The sequence below is a fragment of the Octopus bimaculoides genome, chromosome 18, assembly GCF_001194135.2.
Source record: "Octopus bimaculoides isolate UCB-OBI-ISO-001 chromosome 18, ASM119413v2, whole genome shotgun sequence".
NCBI classification, from domain to species: Eukaryota; Metazoa; Mollusca; class Cephalopoda; order Octopoda; family Octopodidae; genus Octopus; species Octopus bimaculoides.
In genome coordinates, this window is record NC_068998.1 from 31,683,076 (window position 1) to 31,692,251 (window position 9,176).

Here is a 9,176-nt window from a genome sequence, read left to right on the forward strand (position 1 = left end):
ATATATATCATCATCATCATTGTTTAACATCTGCCTTCCATGCTGGTATGGCTGGGATGGTTTGACTGGAGATAGCCAGGCAGAAGCCTGCACCAGACTTCTGTGACTGTTTTGGCAGGATTTTTACAGTTGGATGCCCTTTCTAACCCCAACCACCCAGCAGACTTTATGCATTTTACATGGCACAAGCCCAGGCAGGCATATCCACTCACAAGGCTCGGTTGGCCCAAGGTTAAAGTAGAAAACACTTGTCCAAGTTGTCACACAGTGGAACTGAACCCAGTACCAGGTAGTTGGGAAGCAAGCTTCTTACCACACAACCTGCGACTGGTAAAAGTGCTCAAATTTCTTGATGTTTTGATAGTACATGTTTCACTTGACTGGACAAGTTTCTCATCAAAGCAAAAGTTCTCAACCACCAACTGACTGAAACAAGGTTTGTATTTACTCTAATACACTCTCCTTGTACCAGGCAGCCATACTCCATGAACTGTTACTGACAAAAATCACAGCAGAGATCAACTATTATTTTAATAGAAAACTGTTCAGCCTGTCAGATCCCACACATGAAGACTATCCAATATAACTTGAAAATCTGAACTGCATTTCATGATATTCTTTGCTCTAAAAAAATGGGATGTTAATAATTGGAATGCCTTTCCTCATAATGCCCTCTTGATCAGGGTTGAGCTTTGGTTAAACAACAGTAACAACTACAAACTTTACTGGTAAGTGAAGAGGTAAAAACTTTCTCTTGACATGAGAAAGTCCACTTTGTTTGCCTCTTCTTCAACTCCATCACTTGTACCTATGGAATTAGGGAATCACTATGTAGTCACTTAGCCAGGTAGAAATAACAGTGAAATACCTCTCAAATCATATTCTCTTATCATGTGTAAGGATAAAATGCTTGAGATAGTGTACTGCGACATACCACTAGAATAACGGAAAGTGGTAAACAGAATGCTTTGTGTTACAGGTGTCATCAGTCAGTGTTGACAGTATCAACTAAAATAGATCTCTTATGCAAGGCCCTTGTAAATTATAATCACCAGCAGAACCAATCAGCTGACATTTTACATTTTCTAACCAATTAGCTGACATTTTACATTTGTTAACCAATCAGCTGACATTCTACATTTACTAACCAATCAACTGACATTTTAAATTCAAGTCAGCACAGAATTGTTACTGTTTGTATTATAGAATAATAAAATAAAGACAGACTGAGACAATAGAACAGAATGAAGGTATAAAATCATTGTTGAAAGGTTTGCATTAAATACGCACAAGAGCTAACGCAATTTACCTCAAAATGTAAATATATTTCTCATCCACATTCAATTTACGTTAAAAAATGTAAAACTTGAAAACATCATTAGATAATTTGTAAATTCAATTTCTTTTATTGAAGGTATTTTATTTCCATTCCCATTCTATTAGCAGTGTTTAGGAAAAATGATAAACTTATTAAAAACTCTATTGCTAAATTCAACACTTTTCTGCTAAAGTGTTGCCTAATGCATATTTAAAATTGAAAACAGCATGTGTGTATCAATTTCTTGCATTCCATCTGTCATGTATATGATTTCACCATCTTGGATTGTATCATCTACTTGGACTTTTTACCAATCTCCCAGATTTTTATCAACTTCTCAGACATTTTACCTTCTTCCTGCATATTTTGCCAACTTTTCAAACTTTTTACCAATTTGCATTTTACTTTTCATCCTGGAATTTGACTTTTAGCATCTCAAAAAACAATTTTAACCGTTCCCTTTTAGTTTCACAACTGCATGCTTAAAAATATGTTTCCTTTATATACTTTTTAATTGTATTTTTGAATTTTAAACTTTTGTAACAGTTTTCCTTTGTTATTTTATGAACCCACTGTTTCTCTCTTCCTCTCCCTCTCTCCCTTCACTTTTTCTTTTTTTTTTCTCAGATGAAGGACTAATGTAAGAAATGCTAAAACACTCTCAGGTCAACTCATCAAACATTAAACTAATATTATATTGGTCAAACTTTGTTCTTGTATTGCTTTTTATAAATATTTATTGGTTTTACTTTACACACTCACACAAATGCATATATAATTGACTATATGAGTCTGGTAAAAAGGGCACAAATATATTAGGTAATACAGTGGGTATATTATTATTATTATTGATATAGTACTATATTATAGTCTCACAATAGTAAAATTACCAATGGTTTCATGCCAAAAAATAGAAAATCAACTCTGGCAATTCTGACACTGACTATCATAAAACTATAACAATAATAGTAATAATATATATATGTATGTGGCATGTAAAAAGCACCATTCAAGAGTGGTCAATGCCAGTGCCACCTGACTGGCTCCTCTGCTGGTGACATGTAAAATGCATCATTCGAGCATGGTCAATGCCAGTGCTACCTGACTGGCCCCTGTACTGGTGGCATGTAAAAAGCACCCACTACACTCTCAGAGTGGTTGGCATTAGGAAGGGCATCCAGGTGTGGAAACCTTGCTAGATCAGAGTGAAGCCTGGTGCAGCCTCCTGGCTTGTTAGTCCTCAGTCAAACTGTCCAACCCATGCCAGCATGGAAAGTAAACGTTAAACGATGATGATGATATATCTCATAACACTGCCTTAAAGGTGGAAAAGATTACACTGGATGTTTTCCTTAAGGATATACCTATACTGAGTAAAAGGGAGTAGCTGAACCAGCTAATGGAGAATAGAAGTTCTTTCATCCAAAGAATGAAATAGAAGGCATTCTTCTTCGATAGGAAAATTAAAATACGATTGAATTTGAAGACATGCTCAAACAGGTATTTCAATCACTAGGAACTACCACCACCACCACTTACTCAACTTCTGACAATGTTTGAGAAGGAACAATGTAATATAATTAAGAAAGTAAAATTTAGAAAATGTCTTAGGTAACACTAGAAGAAATTGAAAAAACTACTTGAAAAACTAAAAGCTACAACAGGTATCTTACTACCAGCTGATAAAACCAGAAATTAATATAATGTTGACATTCAAGTCAATGAAAAACTTATGAAAGAACTTAATAATAAATCTAAAAATACACCAAGTGAAATAGATAAGAAAGGACTTGAAATAGTTACAGAGCTGGGGACAAAAGATAGAACAAAATCATATACATTTAGAAAACTTGAAGAATTGACCTTAAGGACCATATGTTATTTTCATAGTGATCCAACAGTTAGACTGATATGCCTATCTAAATCAGATGTAGATTGAATTAGTAAGACTATTAAAGATAAAATCTTACCAACTCTAAGAACCATAGTTAAACTTATGTTGTAGTCTAACTCACTGGATTTATTTGTTGGTTCAAAAGCCTGAAAAATAAAAACAACAGTGAGTTTGTACAACTTGATATCTCTACTATTCTACAATTCATCCAATATCACGTAGTAAGGTACTCTTATTTGCCAAACACAACTCTAATTTATCCATCTATGGGATACATATTATACTAGCTACTTGCGATACAATAATTGCTTACAATGAGCTATATATGAAATTAAATAGAACGTATTGTTTCAACGTAAAGATGGGATAAAACAATTCAGCACAGGTTACTGATCTTGTCAGAATTCACATTCTTTTCTAGATGGAATTCTGGCTTCCTAAGTTAGGGGGGAATCTATATAGGAATGACGCTTTTTTTTCTCATGGTAAATTGTAGTGAAGTTGAAATGGAGCAATATATAAAAAACTATTTAAATTCTTTAAAAATTTATAACAATTGAAAATGATCATAAAGTAGTAAATTTTCTAGATGTAACACTTAATTTAAACACCGGGCTTTTTGAACCATGCCACAAATTAAATGAGCATCTAAGGTGTATAAATAAAATATCCAATCATCCGCATTCTGCATTAAAATATATATAGTGTAAAGTGTATCAGATAGAATTTCCAGGCACTCTGTAAATGAAACAATATTTACTTCACATGCAGAGTTATTACAATGCTGCACAAGCTAGTGCTGGATACAATGAAAAGATTAAGTATACACTTACTCCTTTACTCTTTTACTTGTTTCAGTCATTTGACTGTGGCCATGCTGGAGCACCACCTTCAGTCGAGCAAATCGACCCCAGGACTCATTCTATAGGTCTGTTTTGCCGAACTGCTAAGTTACGGGGATGTAAACACACCAGCATCAGTTGTGAAGCGATGTTGGGGGGATAAATACAGACACACAAACATACACACACACACACACACACACATGCACACACACACACACACACACACATATACGACGAGCTTCTTTCAGTTTCCATCTACCAAGTCCACTCACAAGGCTTTGGTCAGCCCGTGGCTATAGTAGAGGACACTTGCCCAAGGTGCCACGCAGTGGGACTGAACCCGGAACCATGTGGTTCATAAGCAAGCTACTTACCACACAGCCACTCCTACGCCTATTTAGCAACAGTATAGCTAATCAATATAAAAACGGAAATAAAGAGAGAAAAAGGCAGAGATAAGTACACTAGCAGACATAAAGAGGACGTAAATATTAGAGTTGGTATCGTAGAAGGAAAAAGCCTAAACCTTAGAATCAGAGACCAATAGTCAAATGAAAGCAAATACAAATAGTAATGAAGATAGAAGAACATTTGGAAATAAGAATGAAAAAGCCTATTTTAATTCCAATCGGAATGATTCTACCAAGCATGATAACAATTACACTAAGCCTAATAACAAATCTAATGAAAGTAGTATATTATGGTTCAATCCAGTGTTTGGATTACATGTGGCACTAAATTACTAGAGAATTTTTCTCCATATTAGATAGACATTTCCCTAAATTTAGTAGGTATCATAAAATTTTTAACAGCTATATGGTGAAACTGTCATATGCAACATCAAATAACTTTTGAATACCATATTCAGAAATTAAAGAACAAGAAGCTGAATGTAGTATTTGTAGACTCTAAAAATAGCATCAGGGATAGCATACATCCAGAAAATAGGGAAGCCCATAATAATAGGGGGAAAAAATTATCATAGCCCAGATGATCTTAATATATCAACTTTAGCATAGATAAAAGGAGTAACAAGAATGGAGCAAGCACTGGGAATGATAGCAATGAGAATAATGGAAATAGAATTAGTAATAACTAGCAGCTAAGCTCGGTTTCACCCGGTCAGAGAACAACGCAAAGAGAGAAATGAAGACATAAAAAAGAGGAAGAAGTGGATACGAAGTGGTTTTTGGGCGACAGGTCTTGGTAGAAAAAAAAGAATGTCATGGTGAGTTAGTAAGGAGAGCAAAGCAAGACTGGACTTACGTGGGCTGGCCGGACGATGAAAAAATTGCAGAGTTGAAATTGGAGCAGTTGAAGTTGCCGTTGTTATCATTGGAGTGTCTCTTGGTAGACAACATTCTTCGTCCTTCCCTTGGGTGCACAAATAGAAAGACCATGGGACAGCCAACGTACAGTTGTGCATGTGAGAATACTTGCTCTGTCAGATTCAAACCAACCGTTTGCATTGATTGTCCCTGTGCCTTGTTGATTGTCATAGGAAAGCAGAGTTTGATGGGAAATTGCATCTGTTTAAACTTGTAGGTCGTATCGGAGTGGGTAAGGGACATGGGAGTTATAAGTATGTCTTAGCCAGCGGCCGGTTCATTCAAGATTGTTGCCTACAGAACTCGGGAGCACAATTTTTTGATAATCATCTGCGTACCATTGCACATTATTAAAGCATCTAAATTCCTTAGCAGCATGATTGGCGCACCAACTTTCAGATGCAGTTCGTGAGCTGGTAGTTCTGCAGGTCCCCACCTTAGTCAGATTTGTCATGGGCCAGCCAGTCTATCTCAGATACATGGGAAGCTGGATTAAATTTTTCATCAACACAGGGGAGCCGAAATAAACCTTTTCAATGTCCAAGGGAAGCCAAATTGCGAAAAAGGTTGAGAAATGTTGATCTATAACGATGGTCTTTATTTAGGCACATCATAAAAGTAATTATAATGAATTGCTTAATATAAAGAAAAGTATGTTTTTTTCAAGCAAATACAGTTAAAAAAAATATTTACCATTTCAAGTCATCACTAAAAACAAAGCTCATCAATTTTTGAATGAAATAATAATTTTATTCTTTTATTCTAAGTTGTAAATTTTGCCCAAGAAATAAAGCAAATAATCACCAAATGCATTGTTAAAAATCTGCAATTCGATAGCAAATATCTCCAAATTGATTAGAAATGCATAAATTTAATAATAACAGTGTTTTTGAGATTCCGGTTCGAATGACATGAGTGTTTTTGTTTCACTTTTGACACATGAAGGAGATATGATGTTGCTGTGGGCTGGAAGTATGCAAGAAGTTAAATTTTTTTTTTGACTAAATCACAACCGAGACCCTAAGTAAGGTATGTGTAAAATTTGAATGAAATTGGTTGTGTAGTTCTGGAGTTTCACGGATTCACACAGACACACACACACAACACACAGACACACATACACAGAGACATACATTCTCAATTTTATATATATATAGAAAACAACAATAACAGTCACAATAAAAGATACAAAAACAAGTACAATAAGGGGCAATGGAGTTGCAAATAATAATATAAAAAATGCAATTTTGGGGATAAGAAACCATACACTTTGGCAAATGAGTGTTTATGTAAAAACATAAATTTACTGTAAAACCAAGTGCATGCACACACATGCACACACACACGCATGCACACACACACACACACACACACACACACACACACACACACACACACACACACACACACACACATACACACGTCTTTGAGGGAGTTGAAATGGGGATTTACATCCAGACATGGCATGATGCTAATCTGTTCAATGCTGCAAAGTATAAAGTCAAGATGCACACTATGAGGGTTCTAGTGTAGGAGATGCTGTCCACTGATGATAGTGTGCTGGTTGTCCATACCACAGTGTACAGGAACTGGCAGATAACTTTGCCGGAGTTGCACAACAGTTCAGCTTAAAGATTCACATCAGGAAAACCGAATGCCTTTACCAGCCTGTGGAGAACCTAATTTCTCCTCTAACAGAAGAAAACATCACTATTGGACATGAAAGGCTGGACCTGTGAAAAACAGTCAAATACCTAGACAGCACCATCTCAAATAATGCATGAGTAGGCCAGGAAATCACAGAATCAGCAGAGTTACTGCTTCATTTGATAGACTGCAGGAGAAACTGTAGAAAAATAGGCTTTTTTCTATATGTGCCAAATGTAAGGTGTACCAGGCAATAATGCTTTCTTCCCTGCTGTATGGAGCTGAAACCTGGACACTCTATAAAGCTCAAGTAGATAAGTTACATGCTTATATGATGGGACAGCTACGACCACTCATGAATATTACTCACTTTGACAAGATCAGGAATGAAGAGATCCTACAGTGTACTGGCCTGCCTCCTATGATGGAAATCCTCATTGATAGAAATTCATGTTGGTTGGGCCATGTACACAGGATAGTTAACAACAGACTCCCCAGACAAATTCTTTACTCCCAACTATGCAAATGAAAAAGAAATCAGAAATCAGGGAAGATCTAGACTGAAATTCTATGATACTACAAAAAGGAACATAAGGTGGAAGGGAATTGATCATGATAAATGGCAAACCCAAGCAAAAAACTGACCAGAATGGAGAAAGCTTATCAAGTCATGACAAAGTCAGGAACAGCCATAGTCATGATGACTGATTACAGATAGACAGATTGGTAAATGCAACCAGCCACACCTTCAAGAACTGTTGGAGAAAAAAGCAATGCACATCACTCGCTGACCTTACATGGGACCTCAAGAGGAAAAACTACAACACACCACAACTTAGTAATACAAAATGCAAGACCATATAGTACCTACTCAAAAAAGATTATTTTAACATGTGACTGTAGACTTGAAAGCTCATTTCTGGAAGCTAGAAAGAATATGTAAAATTCAATGTTATATCAATCCTCTATTTACTCAAAAAAGTGCTAATAATTTGATGGTTATTTCTACTGAAAAAATTATTTTGTTGTTTGCCTGAATTATATGACATTCATAATAATTTGTATGTCTTTATGATCATTCGGTTATATCAATGTTGTTTACTAAAACATGACATTACGATGATTCATTATCGTTACTGGTGTGTTTAAATTATTTTATTTATATTGTTGTCCACCTAGTGTGTATAAACCCATAATAAGAAATATGTTAAGTACAGTTGTTTAGGTAAAAGAATGTTATAGTGTAAGTGGAATAAGACTGATAGAGTGACATGGAGAGATGCACATTCATGAGAACAAAAATGGGGGTAACTTTAGATGGATATATGTACATTAGTGCAAAATAAAAGAAAACTATTCATTTGACTTCAAGCTATGAAGTTAGAGGAACTGCCAATAGTATGTGTATATGTGTGTGTGTGCGTGTGTGTGTTTGTAAATATTTTTATGTCTATACTAATTGAATGAACATGTATGTATGTATAAGTGTGCAGGTGAAAAAATTATTCCTGTGTAATTACATCTATGAATGATTGATCAAGCAGACAAGTAGTAACCCACTGGAGTAATATGTTGACCACATGTTCTTTAAATAAAAACACTTACAGACAAATGAGATAAGAAATTCCTCAAGTCTATATTTTGGAAACATTATTGTCTTGAAGTGTTAATGTATCTCCATAAAATGTGAGACATGTCTATGCTAAAGAAAGGACTGAATACGAGATTTTAAGATTTGTTTTTATACTTCTATATTTCTATTGATTAATTTTGGTCTGTTTATTTTATAATTTACATTTTTGATTTTTATTCCAATTTATTTTGGTATTATTTATGACTTATGTCTATTTGAATTTGGGTGTAAAAAAAACAAAAAAGCTATTGGTGATCCTACAATGCTCTCAAATCCACTAACCTGGATGATATGAAAGTACATAGCTATTGATAGACCATATTTATATAATATTTATATAATATTTATATAATATATGAAACACTCAGCAACTGAAAGCTCTTGCTAATGCACAGGAACAATTGCTGTGATTTTGATTTGGAGTAATGCCTGTTCATTCCATCTTCTTGAACTATATCTTTCTGTGTTTGAATCCTGCATACACTAGTGGATTTCCCCATGTATATTCAAT